The sequence below is a fragment of the Macrobrachium rosenbergii genome, chromosome 1 (assembly GCF_040412425.1).
Source record: "Macrobrachium rosenbergii isolate ZJJX-2024 chromosome 1, ASM4041242v1, whole genome shotgun sequence".
Lineage (NCBI taxonomy): Eukaryota > Metazoa > Arthropoda > Malacostraca > Decapoda > Palaemonidae > Macrobrachium > Macrobrachium rosenbergii.
This window is the reverse complement of record NC_089741.1, coordinates 59,337,447-59,357,673: the sequence shown is the minus strand read 5'-3', so window position 1 is coordinate 59,357,673 and position 20,227 is coordinate 59,337,447. Positions and strand designations below refer to the sequence as shown.

Here is a 20,227-nt window from a genome sequence, read left to right as displayed (position 1 = left end):
ACTATACAGAAGCACGAGATGCAGCTTCCTTCAGAGCATCAGGAGGACAGGAACTGTATGTGTAAGAACAGTAGCAAAGTGACCACTGCCAGAACAACAATCAGGCTAGGAGCTGTATATGCAGGAACTGCCACTTCCAGTACAGCAGGAAATCCAGGAAGTGTAGATGCATGAACAGCATTAGGTGGAGGCTTGGTAAGAACAGCAGAAAGGGGAGGAATAGCAGACATCAATGCAGCAGCAACAGGAACAGTAGTATGAGTTAACTGATGCAATGGTAGCAGCAAGATAAGTCAGTCATCCTGCTGCTGAAATAGCAAGAGCAGCTTTATGCTGCTGAAATAGCAAGAGCAGCAGAAAAGCACAATCAACAAGGCTGGTCATCGGTGCAGCAATAACATTTGAAGTTGTTATACCAGTTATTAATGCTGTGGCAGGACTGCTCGCAGAAGGAGCAGGAGCAGCAGTTTCAGCGGATAAGGACATCAATTCACCAAGCACAGCAGTCAGAACAGGCACAGCCAGAGCTACCAATGGTAAGGCAATAGTTGAAGCAACAGGCAAGAATGAAAACAAAAGCAACAGGCAAGAATGAAAACAATCACAATACAGCAGGTGGCTGAAGAACAACAATAGATGAAGCAATTATTTGAGGATATCTTTAACACCAGACAATGCTTAAAATTTCTCCTTACGAGGAGCAACAATTATGCTTCTCTTTGGTACCCCTAAGATCCAGAAACTGGTAAACTGGAAGCAGCACTAACAACAGCAGCTGTTGAGCAGCAGGCAACAAAGTAGCAATACAGTCATTAATCATTAAGTATAGCAACTGAGTGGCCAGTACAAAGCAGGAATCCAGTCACAATGTAGAGCCGGTAGCATAGGTATGCAGAAAAGCAGAAGGGAGCTGTCCAACTACTTAGCAGGCAGGAAGGTGGATAGCTGAGCTGCTATATGGAGATGGTGGCAATTTTGAAAGGGCAGACAAATTGCTGGGCAGAGCAGCCGAGTGGCCATGGTTGAGATACATTGCTGGAAAACTGCTACCCCTTATCCTTTTTGGTTAACATTAGTTGCAGCACACCACCTCCTTGTCCAGTATGCACCTAATAAAAGACTTATAATTGGCCATCCATTCTTGGCAGCTGTCATAGGTAAAACTTTGAGAGTAGTGTTGCCTGTAGCATATACTGCTTAACAGGTGAGGGTCCATTTCCAATGATGCATAACAATACAGGAGGTACTTGGAAAGCCCTGTCAAGTTTATTTATATAAACTTCCAATAATCAAAGTGTAACACACAATTTTATATCAATATAAATAAAGTAAATAACTGAATTTGCACTAGCACAGTGAAAAAGCAGAGATCAGTAATACAGTACAGTGGAAATTAAACTAGTAAGGTGGAATACTCATAGAAGGTGACAAGTCAGCAACTGCTGTTTATTAATAGGTGTTTGGGGGTATGCAAAACAAAGATGCTAAAATCTCTTTTTCAAACCAGCATGGATATTTAGTTAATTACAGAATTATGCATTAACTCCAAAAGGCTAAATTCAGTGATTAATGCAATCTAATATGAAAGAATACTTACAAGAAGACAAAGATAAATTCTGTGAATGTGATTGTTAATATGTACATTATAATACACCTGTCAGGTAATATAACAAAGTTTGAATAAGGACAAGTCCTGAGAGTAATCTGATTGTTAATACACATCAATTACACCTTGCAGGTAATGTAATGAAGTTTGATTAGAGAAAGAAAATGATTAACTATTAAAATAAAAAAAATGTTAATACACATCAACTACACCTTTCAGGTAATGTAATGAAGTTTGATTAGAGAAAGAAAATTATTAACTATTAAAATAAAAAAAAAATTAAAAAGAGGACCATTCAAACTGATGAGGTAAGCTGGGGGAAATTTTGCCGTATCAACACAAGGTGTCAGTGCATGATCACTTGCCCTTAGCTATTCTGCTGCTTCTGTCTTCAAGACCTCTGAAGATACTTGTTTTGGGGAATTCAGTACTACAAATAAGGCTAATTATGATTGATGGGTTTGCCATATGATAAATTTGCATTACCTGTACATAAACAGCATTGTATAAATTCATTTTGTTCATCTTTGTGGATGTGCCTAATGTGCAAAATAACTATTTCAAATAAATTAAAAGAAATATTAGTGTCCTGTCAATTTTTATTACAATGACCCTTTCATAATAAGTAGAAATTAGCCCAACTTTCCCAAAGGTACAAAAAACAATGAAATATACTATCAACCACAGATGTGAAAGTCTAGATGGAAATTTTTTAATATTTTTTATTTTTTCCTACTTATACAAACCAGAGCCTTTTAATTATTCCCAGCAAAGCTGGAAATGGTTATTAAAGCATAGCAATATGATGGTTGATTGGTGGGACGTGTGGAGTGGCAGGATAACATCCAATCACCTTATGAAATGCAGCACATTTCCTTCAGCATAAGATACTATGCATGAAGTGTTGAGGTGAAATTATGATAAAAGGCTCAGGTTTCTATCTATGAAAAACAAATTATCTTGATAATCTGGCATTTCTTCATACCAGAACATGATCATCATTAATACGGGAGACTTACTCTCAAGATGGGAGGATTATCTCTTGGAACTGATTTCCACTGTTACATCTCCATCCAGAGACATTATTTTCCCTAGTCATAAGTAATGAACAGAGGAAAATATTCCTCCTGTAACATTTCATATAGCCTGGCACAGATAGCTCCTCAGCCAGAGTGAGTTTTATATGGAAAACTCACTCTAGGAAATTTCAGAAGGCTACTGTCCTTACCATACTAGATGGGAAGTACAAGTCAGTAAGCAGTTTTATCATCTGAGGAGGCCAACGTAAATATATAGGTCCAGAAGGCTCTGCTCAGTTCCCTTGATAGAGGGAGAGTGGAGGGACTCACTTTTTGAGCCAAAGCTCTTTGGATAGGAAGTAAGTTACATCACCCTTGTACCTTAAGATGTCCAAGGAATTGTGTGTGATATACCCTGCATAGAATGAGACGTAGGTAGTCATTTAATCCTTAAATCAATCAAATGTCTGTTAACAGCAGATTTTTCCGTGGACAAAATGTTCTTTAACTGTATTTCCTTAAGTGAGACATCCATTAACTAAAGTATGACTGTACTCAGAAGTAACATGCAAAGGAAACCTGGCAAACATGAATCCTCAATCCAATAAACAGGTTTTGGAAAATGTGAAGGCGAAGACCAGAAGGTAAAATTGACTTTCCCTACTAAGACCACAGCAATTGGAGAGCCTGGGGAAGTCTAACAAAGCAGGAAGATGAGGTATCATAAGCAATCTCAAGGGCCTCAGAGTCAACCCTACCTATGACAGATGTCCCATACACATGCGAGTGAGCACCACTCTCCTCCTTCAGAGAAGGGAGTAGGAAGATCAGCTGTGGAACCCATAGCCAAGGGTAAGTGATACAAGATTGCAGAGAACAAGGGTCACTCAGGATATAAATGGTAGGCAACACTGACTTGAGGTACTCCAGCCTCTCAAGTCATCATGCCCTAAGCAAAGTAGGAGCGGGAGGTGATGGACTAGCAGCATGTATAGGGGTCTTCCAGAGAATAAAACTGCAAATGCCCCTTATTTATCACTGTCAAAGGGTGTGTGCTGGGCTACTATCTCCACATGTAAACCTCTTGCAACGATGAAGGAAAAACAAGCAGAAGGAGACAAGAAAGTACGGCAGAAAGGAACTGGAGAGTTTTTGTGGTATAAAAGGGCGAGTATCCCCCCCCCCACAACAAAGGAAACTGGCAAAAACTTCTTGGCCTTCCAACGCTTCTTGTTGCATCACTTATACTGTAAAGGATACTCCCAGCTCTCTTTGCATGGAGAATCAGGGCTGAAAACCCTATCCCTGCTAAAAGAGCAAAAATGTTGAGGCTCCATAGTACAGTATAAGAATACACACCCTCACTCATGTCTTACACACTTTGTCCTTATGAGTAACTTGGTAGCACATTTATCCAATCATAGTCTAAATTAAAATACTAGAGAAAAAAACTTCACTGGCAATCAGATGCCTCACAGTATGTTTTAAGTTGAAAAGTTGTTAATCAGAGGAAACAAAATTAACTAGAAAAACATGGAAGCCTAGGCAAGGGGCCCTTTACTACCAAAAAACTCTTTTACCTTTATGTTCATGTTACCAGAATACCTCAAGAACTTGGGAAAATCTTAAAAATCCATCGGTCCAATGAGTGTGACCCATTCAAAGATGAGATGAAATTATTTCAATTGGCACTTTTGCTATAAAAACTCAATCGTCCAACAACAGGTGTAATCTGCTTTAATTTATTGCCCAAATTATTCTATAGTCTGCCATTTATTAAACATTATAAGTTTTAGAGATGTCCTCATTTTTCTTAATGGCTACACAATTATGGATCAAACAATTACAATATTTACACATGCTTCATGTAATTTGTTGATCAAAAAGTTTTGGAGGGTTTTTATAGAACTTCTTATTCTGAAAATTACAAATTTCTGTAGAGGCATGTTTTTAATAATCTAACCACTGACATTCCACAATTCTGTTGTGAAAATATAACAACCTGAACAGTAAATTTACAGTAATTTTATATTTTTCCTATGTATACAATCCAGAGCCATAAAGACAAATATCTCTTGGCATGAACTGGAATCGGTCATTGAACTTGGTAAAAAGGTAGTTAATTGGTGGTAGGTGGACAAGTGGAGGAAACTCCACTCACCTGCAGTCACAAGTTCCTTCAGCATCAAGGACTAAATGGAATGCTTGATGTGGGATTACGATAAAATGCTCTGCTTTGTATATCCAGGAAACATACAAATTACTTTGTAAAATTTATCTGTTCTTGCAGAAATACAAACCATTGTCTTATTTGTTCTTACAGAAATACAAACCATTGTCTTTGTGTCTTTAATGTAGGAGATTCACTCTTTAGGTGGCAGGCGCTCTCCCAGTTGACCGGCAAGTTGAATCTACCCCTGCAATAGTCATGTTTCTAGCCACAATAGTAAGCAGGGGAGTGTTGACACCTGTCACCACCTATTCAGTCTGGCATCAGGATAACAGAATGACGGCCCTGAGCCTGAGTGATATGTGTCCGAGATATTGTTCACGTAGGAAAACCTTGGAGGACCACGTGTGACCCTTTTGAGTGGTGGCACAAGCTAAGCAGCAGCTAAAATCTGACAAAACTGATGAGTGTTGAAAAGTGTCTCCCAGAGCTGCCCAAGGATCAGATAAAGATTAGTCAGACACAGGAACTAACCATTTTTATCTTGCCATCTGGAAATTGGGTTGATCATCAGTTTTCCCCATAGCAAAATAGCCTGTCTGTTACTCAAGGGTGTTGAGACCATTCTGTTCCTACCACCTCACCTGGCAGCTGCCTGGTCTGCCACTACGTTCCTCCTGCCTGTAATGTACCTGGCTGATGGCTCGATGGTATGGTGAATTGCCCACTTACGCATCTACCTTGCTAACTGAGAGGTGAAAAAATACTGTCCCTAACCCTCTCCTCACTGACATATACCAATAAGACCATGTTGTCACTCACAAACACTACTGAGTGACCTGTCACATGCTTTTTGAATGCTTACTGGGCTAGCAACATCTCTTGTATTTCTAAAATGATAGGCAAATACGGTTTGTCTTCTGATCACAGACCTGAAACATACATGCTGCTCAGGTATACACCCCCAACCCTTCTTTGAAGCATCCATGGATATATGCATCTCTGGAAGAGGCAGGTTCAAAGGAACTCCTGCAAAGGAAGGTCCTTTTGTACATCTACCAAACAAGTTCCTCTCTGATCTCCCCACTCAAGGGGGGAGGGAGGAGTGTCTGAGGGTGCCTACTGCCAAAATGCCTTACTGACAGTTTCTCTGAGGGAATGGTCATTTGTCAGTCCACTTACTTTATGAGTGCAACTGCAGAGAAGTAATCTCTGCATTCCATGGCACATAAAATTTCCTTGTATGTCGATGGCAAATGAAGGAGCTTACAGGCAGTCCTCGCTTATCGACAGCATAGGTTAATGGCGTTTTGGTTTTACAGCACTTGGCTAACGATGCCGTTGACCAGATTTTCAGTGATGGTATGCGATTTTCAGCATCGGTAAGTGGCAATGGGTTTACTGGCGTCGGTAAGTGGTTTATCAGCATTGATAAGCAGTTTATTGGCGCTTATGACATCGTAAGCCCCATTTATTACCATAATTATCGGCGATTTTTGGTTATCAGCGCTCTGCTGGGAATGGAACCCCCGAAGGGAACCTTATGGGCTGGCGATCAGACTATCCACCTGATCCAAAATACCACAAGCTAGCTGTGACCATGGCAATCTGATTAACAGCAAGATCAGGTTCTGATGGAGTTGCTTCCTCAAGATCACTACACTTACGAATGAGCACAAAGGTTGCTTGTTCCAACTGCGCCTGCAGGAGTTTTGAAGGAGAAGGACCCTCTGGTCCTATAAGATCACAAAATCGCAAGAAGAATTCTCTCCTAGGAGAGAAGATGACACATCAACCTGCCCCAGTAATCTGTCACGGGAATGTGGTGCATCTATTTCCAATCAATGAGCAATGGGCTGAGGATGAACAATACATGACATGGGGTTCCAACCTACTGCTAGAGGCTCAAGACCATGGACCTCCTTAGCAGATGCAGCAAAAATAGATGGTGATCCTACCAACTTAGCCATGGTTAAATGGTAAAAAAAACACAGCAAAAGACTGGCTTCTCATCTTTTGCTGAAAGAAGGCCATATCTTTCATAAGAAGGGTTAGAAAGTTGCAAAGCTTGTGCAAGTGTAGGAGTCTCACCTGAAGAGAGTTCAGCATGCGCACCTGATTCACTACTAGATGAGAGCATCTGGAAGTCACTCATCTTCTGGAACGTACACAGTAAGTAGTGTATACACGCAAGGAGCAGGGGAATGAAGGACCCAAAAAGATTTGTGGTGTTAAGGGGGGAAAATGCTTTTTAACCCCCCTCCTTTCGTTCCCCAAAACTTTTCCACACCAAAGAAGACCAACTTGCATATTCCTCACAGGGAAACTACAGGTCCTGCCTCTACAAAAGAGCAGTAATGGTGGGGATCTACATCAAAGGGAATGAAGTGCAACACTCTGGTCACATCCCTCACACCTCCATTGTTCACGCCTCTTAGGTAGATCCGTACCATCAGAAAAGTTCCCAAACATCCAAACTACAAAAATAAAAAGTTTCAATTACTCAATCACCAGGAGCACTGGAAAAGGCCCTAACTTAATGGCAGCCAGAGAAAAAGTGCTTGGAGACATGAGGGAAGTAGAGGTTTTCCCCAGTTAGCCCCCTACCACCAATTAACTACCTTGTTACCAAGTTCCCATGCCCATTCCCAGTTTGCAACTGCATAAAAAACAATTATTCATATTTCTGTAAGAACACACAAGCATCATTGGTTACATGTGGTGCTATTCTAATTCAGCCAAGGCAAAATATGAGAGAGTGAATATACGACTGAGGGGTACTCTTAATACCTGGAAGGACAAGATTTTGTTGCTAAATTCTAAACTGTTTAAAAATTTTTATGATAATAATGACTACAGTACCACTATACCAAAATATGCCCCACAAAGGCAATTGTTCATACTCTGAATATGAGCCAGATAAAGAATTTTGGAATGCCTTCAAAATAAAGTGGTTAGAATGTGCCTCTGAGTCCTTAACTTACATTATTAGTAAAATGTATTGGGGACATACACAAACACATGCAAAAAACAGTTTACATAATTTCTCATACCGAATCTTGCTCTGCTACCGTAAGAAACAAAAAACATTAAGCAATTATTGTCCATCCATTTACAAGTAAACAACTAAAAGCCTTCAACTGCAAATTCAGGATAATTTAAACTTCTCCTAGCTGTACAAACCTGAAGTTGTTTTTTATGAATATACTTTCTGCAAAAGCTGGTCCAATTGTGAAGCTTTGCTTAGGGGTAGGATTATGAAAAAAAATTTATACCTAGAAAAAATTAAAAATTATCCTTTATTTGCAATTGTTCCTAAAAGGATACATACAATCCTTTAGAAGGAGATTCACTCCTCAGGTGGGAGGCACTGTGTAAAGAACATGAATGGTAATGGTCTCACCAAATGGCAACATCATCTTCCCAGTTACAAATGTGAGCATGGGAGGGATGACTCCTCTAACCTCTTGTGCTGCACAGTATATGTGATGTTGAGGCTGATAGGACAGCCTTGCTCTAAGAAAAGAACAATCCATTTTTGACTGGAATACCAGCTCAGAAGGTAGCAATATTATTGCAATTAGACCCAGAGATAATTGTACTTTACTGCCCTCCCTCTTGTCAAAAGATAGATGGATGGGCCAGTGCATAAATGACTGGGGAGAGAGGCCAGTTGTTATTCAGATATCCAATCTTATGGCATATATGAACCTTGGGCAAGATGCTTTATGTTCAGAGGAGCTTGGGTTGCTACACATGTTACATGTTGAGCAGTCACCACAGATCTTGAGAAGGTGGCCAAGGACTTGTGGGCAACATCCCTGAGATAGGAGTTAAAGGTGATTGGCAATACCAAACACCAGCCCTCAGTACAGGTACCACTGACTAGTTCTTCTGGAACAACAGGGACAGGGTCATGGAAGGAAAGGAATACTGTATAGAGTTTAGGCCAAATGCCAAGCACTGGGACCTATGAGGTCATTCAGCACTGTAAAGGAAATTGAGAGTAGGTTGGTTTGAAAGGTGTAACAGGAGGAAAAACCTCACAGTTGCACTATGAAATAACAGTTATGAGAGAGTGGATAGTAAGAGGGAAGGAAGATAATATGAATGGAGGTACAGTAAAAGGTATGAAAGGGGTTGTAGCTTTACTAAAACCAAAATGAAATGAGCTTTCAGGTGGGGCTGTTTGGTCCTCTCCATGTGTGTTTAATCTCTACATACCTGCCAAATCTATAACAACAATGAGATAACACCATTTCTCCCATTACAGATATCAAATACAGTATCATCTTTTTCATTACGCAGAATTCTAAGTCAATTACATAGGTTCACGATTGATAAAGTTTTTTTTATGCAATAACAAGAAATGGATCAGATTTTCTATCAGTATGACATCTCATTTTGGTGCTGTTGCCAATATTTCAAACAGCTCCACATGTGTTTAAATCTGTGGATAAGCAGCTCAAGACTGTCGCCAGGGGCCACTTTCAGTGGTCACGGTATGTTTGGAGGCATTTCCCCTTTCTACAAATATCTTGATTTCTTAATATCATAGGTAAAGAATAAATTTGTAATTTGAGAAATGAACAACAAATATATCTCCTATTTCTATAGCATTAATTAACTACTTTTAATATCTAATTTTGTAATAATGATAAATGTACATCTACAAGTACTGACAAAATAGTTAAAATTAAGGTGGCCTTGTGCCAGCATGGGATCTTAGAGTGCCAATTCATTATACAAACAGCTTACCCCTGCAGTTACTTAGGTGTAAATACTGTATGATGTTTCTTGTCTAGACAAAAATGTTAAATATTTATAAATGGGCTGTACATAGAATGGTAAATCTTTGTAAAAAATACGAAAAATATGTTATCATGCATAGAATGTGGAGAAGAAACGGACTGAAGACAAATCCTAAGCAGGGCGGAATAGGAAGGAGATTAAAATACCTGGAAATGAAAAACAATAATCTTATAATTATAGCCTAAAGGTTTGTCTCAAAGACATTCCAAGGTCTGTCAAGTTGTTATTTTGTAAAATTAGCAACAGGGCAGATTTTTAAACGCCATGCCAGAGAGGTCTCTTCGTCGTGGCTCGGGTATAGGGGCCGAAGGGACGCTGCAAAGAACCTTTAGTAATGCCTAAAGTGCACCCGTGAGGTGCACTAACGGCAATACCCCCCTACGGAGAGAGAGAGAGACAGGGTAATGCTCTGACTTCATAGGCCCTTGCTCAGGAAAAGTTATCACCCTTACCCAGTGACTTGTATGACCGCTTGATGACCTCATAAAGTCAAAATGAAAGTGTCCTTGGAAACCTCTCTATTTGGCTCCTGGTACTGATGAACAGTTTTTGACCCTCAGGCCTCTAAGATGTAGAGCACTCTCCAAGTTAAGTTGTACCAAAAAACTCTCAAGGGGGCACAATAACATCGTCTTAGTCCTCACAAATGAATTAACTGAGAGAGAGAACTGAAAAGCTCTCAAATCTCATCAAGGACTGTTGAACCATTTTGCCACACATACTCAGGACACCTACTCACTCACAGCTTTAAGAATGACACTCCTGCCAGGAACTTTTGTAAGCGGATCATACAGTACCTGGATTAGACTATGGAGCATAAGAGTTACACCCCACTCTAGCGGGCTGATTTCGCAGGGTGGGCAAGGCTACTCAAAACTCCTCGAGAGCATGGAAACCTCAACTAAGGCAGAGAAGTTCATGCCCTTCAACAGGATCTCATGGAAACAGTCTGAGCGATAGAGCTCTTTCCCACAGAGACGTAGAAAAGCTTGTCTTGGAAGAGGTAGACTGAGCTACGCAATCTCCTGAAACCTGGGTTCAATAAGAAATACCTCTCATGGCACTGATAGATGAACTACTTAACCTGAAACATATCTGCTGTGTACTTACAGACAGTACTGTACCTGATACCTTGGGCACAGCCCTCTAAGATAAGCATCCCATTTAGAAGCTGCTGGATCACAGTCCTATGAGAAAACCCTCTCTCTTATAAAAGCTGCTGGATAAGTCTCCAATTGCGAAATGCATGCAACTCCAGTGAGGTGGTACATGATGAAGCAACTGGAGCAGTACTGACCAGGGGGTCTCTCTCTTGGCACCTCAATGAGAAGGGCAGGATCATCCTAAGACCTGATGGGACTAACAGTCAGGCTGAATGGGCAAAAGTGTAGGCACTGAGACTGCCCCAAAGGTGCTGAAGACATTTTCCAGCACAACCCATGAGCCCAGGATGCAAGAACAGAACACCAAGTTTCCTATTCAGCTTCAAGGCAAGCAGGCCAACCACCAGTGCTCTCTAACCTTGAAGAACCTCTCTGTCTCATGTGAGTATAAGGACCATTCTACTCACCCCCTGGCAGTGAGCTGGTCTGCCACTACATTTTGGTGGCCTAGGATGGATCTGTCTGACAGCTTGATAGCCCCCTTGCTTTTTTGACCTATCCCAACACAGCTACCTTGTTGCTCATCACTGCTACTGTGTGGCCCATCAACTGCTCCAGAATGCTTTTTAGTGCCAGGAATGTCATACCAATTTCCTGAACACCAATGTGCAGGCAAGAGTCAACTCTCATTCACCTACCTGCTATGAGTGAGCAGTTCAGACATGCGCCTCACCTCTCCTCTGACATACAAGAATAGAAGCATCTTCAGAGAAGAAGTGGGGGAGTTCAGAGGAACTCCCACAAGGAGGTTCATGTTGTCCAACCACCATGCAAGATCATCCTGCACCTTCTCACTGAGAGGCACAGATTGTTGGAAGATTCAAAGTAAGTGACCAGTACCACTCCCCACACCGCTGAAGCAACCTTAGATGGAAAACCCAGGAAGGATGATCTCCAAGGATCAAAGGTGTCTGAGAACAACCTCTCAGCTCTGCCCACCTCCCCACAAACAAGTGGTGTTTCATGTCACAACTGTAATTGTAATGAAACCTCCCAGAACTAATTGAGTAGAGTATCTGTAGGAAAGACCCCAGCCAGTAGTATGTTGAAAAGCATGCCCAGATACTTCACCAATCTTGATGTGAAGTTGTTTTACTTATCCAAATTTATCACAGTCCTAAGATCATGATGAAATGAGCAGTTGGCTCCAGTCCTGGAGCAACTGGGCCACAGAGGGCACCAAGATCAGCCAATCACTGAGGTACCATAAACAGATGCATCCCAAGCATATGGGCCCAAGTTAACACCAGGGTGACACATGAACATCAGTGGGGCTGCCGACAGCCCAAGCACAGAAACTTGAGATTGCCTTATTGTAGATGAAGTGGCGTTACGAGAGTCATGATGGAAGGGATTCTAGAACTACACATCCTTCAGATCTATCAGAAGCATGACAGTGCCCTCTCTGATAAAACATGGAACATGCAGTTTCCATCTAGAACAATCTGAATGACAACCTTGTTCACAGGAGCAATCACTGACTGGGCTCGAGCTGCCTACTAAATTTTACACTAGTAAAAGCCAACTGTAGAAGCTTTCAGAACAGTCATTTATGACCTCCAGTGCATCTCTCTCTAGCACTGTCCTCTACCAACAAGGAGATGCAAAACAAGATGGGAAGAATCAAGGTCAGTGCTCCTCTCCCAAGAAGACCAAGTTAGCAACAGGTCACAGGTAAGATAGCACATCAGGGATCGATCACAGTAAGCTCATGATCTGTCCACTCTACTCATTGTCAGCTATTCCTACTAATAGTCACACTGTTCCCACTAATAGTCAGAGGCTGCTGGCATTTCTCAAAGAGAGCAATGCCCATGAAAGGATTTTTTATCCTACTGCTGAGGGATGCCTTACAGGCCTTCTTCCTGTACTTATTCTGATCCAGGAAAGGATAAAGCACAGGTGTGCATGAGGAGGATGATGACAAGGAAGAGGACAATGATGTATGCTTGCACTTCTCTGACATCAACCTCTCACAAGCCTGCCGAGAATGAAGTTAAGATAGGCTTCCCTCAAGGTTCGGGAGTTTTCAAAGCAGCAACAGCAAAACAGCAGCAGTGTCTGTTGTGGCCAGGGCAGGTATAGAGCTATTTGCCATGGCTAAGTGCTTCAAAAAGGCAACAAGAGATGGATCACCTAATAACCTGAGAGAAGGCCAAAGTGTCTTTAAAATTCTTCCATCTCATCAGGATACCTCAGAGTAGTCAGCATGGCAGGAGCAAAAGTGAGATCAGAACAAGGGTTGATGGTCATAGCAGACACTGCTACCATACTGTCCACAACACTGTCTCTGGAGTGAGCAGGCTGGTCACAGTACAACCCAGCTGTACCCTCCATGGATTGAGCAATGGTGGGTTGTCTGGGTATCATCCCATGGGCAGAAGTAGGGGAAAAAGCAGAGAGGGGATCCTTGAAGGTGGGCTGGCAAGCCAAGATATGTGCTGCCCTTAGAGATGCTGACCAGGTCCTCTTGGAGTGCTTCGTCTTTGACCCACTTATTCCATTGTGCAGATGATCTAGAAACATGCTCAATGCAGTTCAGAGGTACAGTACACTCCTGATCCCTGAAATATGAACAAATAGAATGTGGATCAACGCTCATGAGTGAAAACGCCCCAAGGTAAGGAGAATAATGGCACAGCTTCCTGGATGTAACCCAAGGTGTGCTCAAGAGGACACAGTGCCAAGGAGGACCCCAGGTTGCTTCCCAAAGGACATTGCACTCTCAAATGAGTCCTATAACCTTGTGAAAGTGCCTTTCCAATTCTACCTGATGTAGTTCCATTGGCAAGGGACCCTCAAGCCCTACAAAATCCACAACAAGTTGAGGACCCTTCATCAAAGTCATGCCCTGAAAACCTAGAAAACCTAAACTGATCATATTTCCTTCCAAGAGAATCGGACACCATCATTCATGTCACTAGTGTAACAAATGTTGAAAAGAAGGCCAAATTCATTAACAACAGGAAGTCAGAAAAACTATTAAAAAAACATCATCTTAAACAAGTCCCATAGCTATGTACATCTTAACAGTAGGTTGGTAGAACAAAAATAAATCCCAACAATAGAGAAGCCAGTCAGTGGGTCCCACACCACCTCACTTATTTGCTGCTAGTTAACTAAAGCTTCAATGATCAGACTGCTTTTTCTGGACAAAGGTTTATATTCTTGTCAGAACAACCTACTAATCAAGTCTCTTAACTAAGAATCAAAATGTAGAAAATCATTACTTACACTTTTTGTCAATATTCTGTACTCTTAACGCATCACCAGTCCACCTTCACTAGCCACTGCCAACAAGGTTTTGGATAAGCTTGCTGTACTCAGTGAGCACAGCTACCAGCATGCCAATACTCATTCTCTTCATGCAGTAAACTAGAAGCACAATACAAAAATCATACTACAAAATCTTAAGGGTTATATCTATTAAAAAGGATGATCAGCATATTTTTATATTCATTTATACTATTCCCACACTCATGTCTGATCTTTGCATGAATTGTCATATTACAATTAGTCTGTAAAATTAAATACAGTTTTGGTAACAAAATGCAACAATTAAATGACAAAAGGTAAAAGCAAAAAAAAAATAATAAATAATAATAATAAAGTAATAATAATAATTGTAGCCACAGTGCCCTTCCAATCATGCAAAACCATTCATTCACAGGTTCTCAGACTGAAAGCTAAGTGTCACCATGCAACCATTACACATTATGGACAATTCTTTGTTTATTACAATACACTTTTCAAAGATACAATAAAACATATTACACCATTCCGAAGTATAAAATATCTTTCAGGCTTGCTAATGGGTTCAAAGAAGAGGTGAATCACATAAAGACAACAAACATTCTCTATTGAGCACAATGAAATTTGAGTTCAGTTTAATAATTCTTAACAAAACCGGACACTGGAAGACTAACAAGGAGCACATAGCTACTTTATGTATGGAGTAACTTCATCTACAGAGGGCAGTTGGAAAGGTTATTTTTGACATGTTTACGACCAATACATAGCTACTAATCTTCTAAAAAAAAATTGGGGCATGTTAATTAATTATTACTTTAGAGTTTGTATGATCTTGGAAATGAACTTCATTAATACAATACGGTACTACTCTTTTAAAGAACATGATCTCTACTAAATTTATAAAATATGCTGGAGTTCTACCTTCATGAGATAAATGCAACCAATCCACTTCTTTTACACACCAGCATGCATTGAAAAAATATTCCTCACAAAAACTACATAGCCTATATCAGTCACATAACTTCAATACAAAATTTATTTAAGTGACTTTATTGAGCACTGCAACCAGAGTACAAACATTCACTTTACACTGAAGTCTAACATATTTTACACAAATCTTCACTGCTATAACTTGTCTTTAATGACTAGCATGAACATAAAATTTACAAACTCTTTCAAAATACAAAGCAATTACACTTACATAAATCTAAATAACTGTACAAAGACTAACGCAAGATTATCAGGAGTGAGTGAGTTTCCACTACTGTACTCCTGTATTTGATACACAAAATGAATCTGGTCAAGTAATCATCATGAGAAGCAATGGTTAATTAATAGCACCAATTATGAAGAGTTATGTCATCCTTCTTTTCAAATGGTAAATCACTGTTCTCATCCAAATCAACCAATTCTATGATCTTGAATGACATCTGACCTTCAAAGTCTCCCAAGGGTAATGGTGTCTGCTGAACAAGTTTAGCATGTGATGCACTGAGATCAGTTGTCAAGGCTTTTACAGACATGTCACCACACATGATGGATGTTCCAGGCCAAGGGATGTAATCTAACTTAATGTCTGTTAGTGTAGGCATTTTCTCCTTGATTGTTTCAGTTACCTTTGGTAACTGACTTGATGAGTAAAAGTGAGGTACTCCTGTCAGGATTCCCTCTACACGAGCTTTGATGGGTTGTATTGAATGAACATTGTAGTATAAGGCATGCTGTTGTGAAGAGTTGGATGGCTTATACTGTATGGTTTTCAAACTTCCTAATGAACAGACAGATTCATTTACAAATGTAACCAATATCAACTTCTGAGTAATAAAATCTAAGCACTCAACATTTTCTTTACCAAAGACAGAAAGGATATCTGATGCCATGTTTACACGGCTCCGGAGACTGCGCATATATTCTACAGACAGTATCACACTTCTGTTAGCTATATCCTCATTCTCACTCACAATTTCTCTCAACTTTTCAACATTCATGTTCTGAAAAAGAAAAATTACAGTGTAAAAAGACTGAAATATACAAAATACCCATACGTTATGGAATGTATGAATAATTAATATTGTTAATCAATTGAAAAAAGTTTGAGATAGACAGAACTAATGTTAATAACAATTGTTAAAAAAAATTAACTATCTGAAGTTAATAAACCAGTACTGTACTGGAGTATAAAGTTTTCACAATAAAACTAATACTGCATCGCATTTTCGTTTGAACACCTGACACTGGAATTAGTCACCGACCAGCCCCGAACTATATCCCCTTTTACCCACAAAAGCGGGTAATAAACCATTAGCTACCAACACTGGTATCGCTGACAGTTAATTACCTACTTTGTGGGTAAAATTATGGGATATAGTTCGGGCTGGTCAGTGACCAGGGCTAATTCAGGTGTTCAGGGAGTGTACTGCAGTACAAGTTTTTTGTGAATAATGTATTACAAAATTATAAGCTTATGACAAATTAAAAAAAAATGGAAAATCTTAAAAGTGAAATATGTGTACAGACCACACTGCACATAATTTTCCATCTATTAACTTGATGGTTTAGTAATGATAATCTATTCATGAAAAGCAAATACTAGTATCAATGCCAATACAATGAAAGCTATTAACTCAATTGCAATACATTTTAGAAATGGAAAAATGCCTTTAATACTGGAAACAATTTATACTCTAAGGGTCTAATACCTTGGCTTGAAATTACAACTGTACAGTATCCACAAACCTCTTCATGTTTAGTACCTTTTCACTTCCATTTCATTATTATGAATCAATACTGCATTTAGCATATTAATTGAATATAAAGTACAAATTTTTTATAAATTTAACTGGTAATGAACATATAACATGTGGTTTTCTATGTTGTTTAATATAAACAGTTAGTCACCTGTAGACCGTTTGTACTTATCAATAAAGCTGTCAATTAGGGTAAAACAGTAATTACTATGACATTTTTATGATAAAATAGCTTTATATATACTTACCAAGTAATTACATAGCTTTGAGCTTTCAATCTACGGTAGTCTAAAAAATTATATTTCTGGATCGGGGTCCCGTGTCACCCGGTGAAATAGTCCATTCAGCACTTATTTCTAGGTAATTCCACGATAAAAAGCGAATGGGCCCGAGGGGGTAGCTCGTGAGGCTCCAACGCTAAACATCACTCGTGAATGAAGCCATGGATAAAAGGCGAATGGGCCTGAGTGGGTAGCTCAGAGGCCTAAACGCTAAACATCACTCCCGTAACAAAAATCACTCCGTAATGAAGCCATGATAAAAAGCGATGGGGCCTGAGGGGGAAGCTCAGAGCCTAAATGCTAAACAGCACTTCGTAGTAAAGGGTAAACAGAACAAACATAAAATTAATCAAACCCACTAAAGTTAGGGATCATTAATGGTAAAATATCCCAAATAAAAAGGGATACAAATAAAAAACACAAAACAAACATGCTGACCAAGACCAAGAGAGAGGTCTGGTGAGATGACGGAGAGGAGATCGAGATCGGGTTATAAATCCCTTTTAATTATTAAACTAAAGGAAAATATGAGCCTCAATTGCCTAAAAACAATAAAAACACTGGTACTCAAGTAACTGAAGAAGAACTTACAGGATGCCATAAAAATCCAAATAGAGCACAAATAAGGATCACAACGAAATTACGTGTGAACGAAAAACGTGCTAAAAATGGAATGCAGCTAGTGTTGCCTTGTATACAGTCCGCGAGTAGTGCATGAAGCTTGTATCGCACCTCTCTCTGGGACTTTTGACATTGGGAATCTCTATAGGATAAGGTTGTTTTTTGTAGTTCACCCTTTTCCATACACGACTCCATCTAGTGAGCTCAGCTTCTGGGGTGCAACTCCAGCATTTCATTTAGCTCTCTGGTATCTAGCAAACGGAATTACTGAAATAAGTATGAATGGACTATTTCACCGGGTGACACGGGCCTCTTCAGAAATAGATTTTTCCTTTGTCAAAAATCCTTTTTTAATGATAAAATAAAGTTTGTTCATACTTACCTGGCAGATATATATATAGCTGTTTTTCTGATAGTCCGACAGAATTTCAAACTTACGACACGTGCAGTGGGGAGATCATCAGGTGGTTAGTACCCATTCCCGCCGCTGGGAGGCGGGTATCAGGAACCATTCCCATTTTCTATTCAAGATTTTCTAGTGCCACTGTCTCCAGAGGGAGTGTGGGCGGGCACTATGAATATATATATATCTGCCAGGTAGTATGAACAAACTTTATTTTATCATTAAAAATCATTTTGTTCATGAGACTTACCTGTCAGATATATATAGTTGAATACTACCATTGGAGGTGGCACAAGACAGAATAGGATTTAGAAACACAATACATGTAGGTGATTGACACTTTGGTTCCTTTACCTGTTAGCATAGCTGACTTCTGTGGATTACTGTCACCCAAGTCCGCTTCTGCTTTACTAGAGTCTCCAGCAAGGTAGTGACCTATATAGCTGGTGAGTTCTAGATGATCTGTCAACGGGGGCGTGACCACTATGTGACTAGACCATATTGACCATACAATGAGGGTAAAACGAAGTAAAAACAACCACCTGACCAAGCCTAACTAAGTTAGGATAGCAAAAACTAAAGCCAAAGAGTGAAGTCGCCTCTGGCGGCCGACCCAACAATCATAAAAACACTTCCTAACCATTTTCTATAGGATAGGATGTGTGTCACCCCCTGCCCCAAGATTGAATCTGCGGAAACGTATGGTCCTAGCGAGCAGCAGTTCTCGTATGTTCTTCACATCTCTCAGGTAGTGTGAAGCGAACACAGAGTTACTTTCGCCAAAATGTGGCACCCAGAATCGTTACTGAGTGTCATATTCTTCTGAAAAGCCACTGAATTGCAACCGCCCTCACCTCGTGAGCATTGACTTTCAGAAGTTTAAAATCAGTGTCTTGACAGCATAAATGGGTTTCTCTAATAAATTGTTTCAGGAAGAACGCCAGTGCATTCTCTCGACTATAGGTAAGTCCGGTCTCTTCACTGAACACCATAGATTGTCCGAGGGGCCTCGACTTTCCCTTCGATTTTGTCCAAGTAGACCTTGAGAGCCTGACAGGGCACAGGACTCTCTCTGGCTCTTGACCCAGAATCTCAGCCATACCCTTAATTTCGAAGCTCCTGGGCCAAGGGTTAGACGGGTTCTTGTTTTTTGCTAAAAATGTAGGACTTAAAGTACAAACGGCGTTATGCCCTTTAAAGCCTATATGCTTACTGAAGGCTTGAAGTTTGCTAACCCTCTTCGCTGTCACTAGAGTGGTTAGGAAAATAGCCTTTCTGGTAATGTTCCTCAATGTCGCAGAATGGAGAGGCTCGAAAGGACTGACATCAGGAACCGTGAACACCACATCTATGTTCCAAGAAGGAGTCCTTGCTGAGGCACCTTCGTAGTTTGAAATGACTTTAATAGATCGTGAAGGTCTTTTGTTAGTCAGGTCCAGGTTTTCTATGCCTAAAACGGCTGATAGCATACTCCTATATCCCTTGATAGTCGGGACCACTATAGTGACTTCCCTCCTCCAGAAACAAGAGGAAGTCACTATCTGACTCACAGAGGTCGTGGGTGTAGAGGAAATGCCCTTTTCCTACACCATCTCCTGAACACGGTCCACTTCGGATTGGTACAATTGCTGGAAGAGAATCTTCTGGCTAAAGCAATAGCTCTGGCCAGTCGATCTTGAAAAAACTCCGCTCTGGCCAGCTTCTCGATAGTCTGAATGCAGTCAGACTCAGAGCGGGAGGTTTTGTGGTACCTCTCAAGTGAGGCTGTCTGAGAGATCGACTCTCATGGGCAGTGTTCTCGGAAGTCCACTAAGAAGGTCATGACTTCTGTGAACCACTCTCTCGAAGGCCAAAAGGGCGATCAAAGTCATAAACATCCATCCTCATCCAATCCCAGAGAAGAGCATCTACTGAAATAGGGCTCCTGGATCGAGTACAAGAGAGCAGTAAGAGGAAGCCTCTTCGCCTTGAAGTTTAAGAGATCCACCAAGGGACGCCCCTATAGCTCACAGTCCCTGACAAACCTCTTTGGCAGGTCCACTGGCCAGCAGTTGTAGTTGCCGACTTAGAAGATCCGCATGGACGTTTCTTCACACCTGCAACGAACTCGTGGAGGATCGTAATATTCCCATGCCTGGGCCTATAGCAGGATG

General features: G+C 40.5%; 1 long non-coding RNA gene across 1 annotated transcript in view; it reads right to left on the bottom strand.

The window, feature by feature from the left end:
* Nucleotides 1-14,208: 14,208 nt before the first annotated feature.
* Nucleotides 14,209-20,227, bottom strand: part of LOC136838897 (uncharacterized) — a 37,940-nt gene continuing 31,921 nt past the window's right edge. Inside the window, exon 2 of the long non-coding RNA XR_010853162.1 lies at nt 14,209-16,013. This is a non-coding gene — a long non-coding RNA (uncharacterized lncRNA). The remainder of the gene's footprint in view (nt 16,014-20,227) is intronic.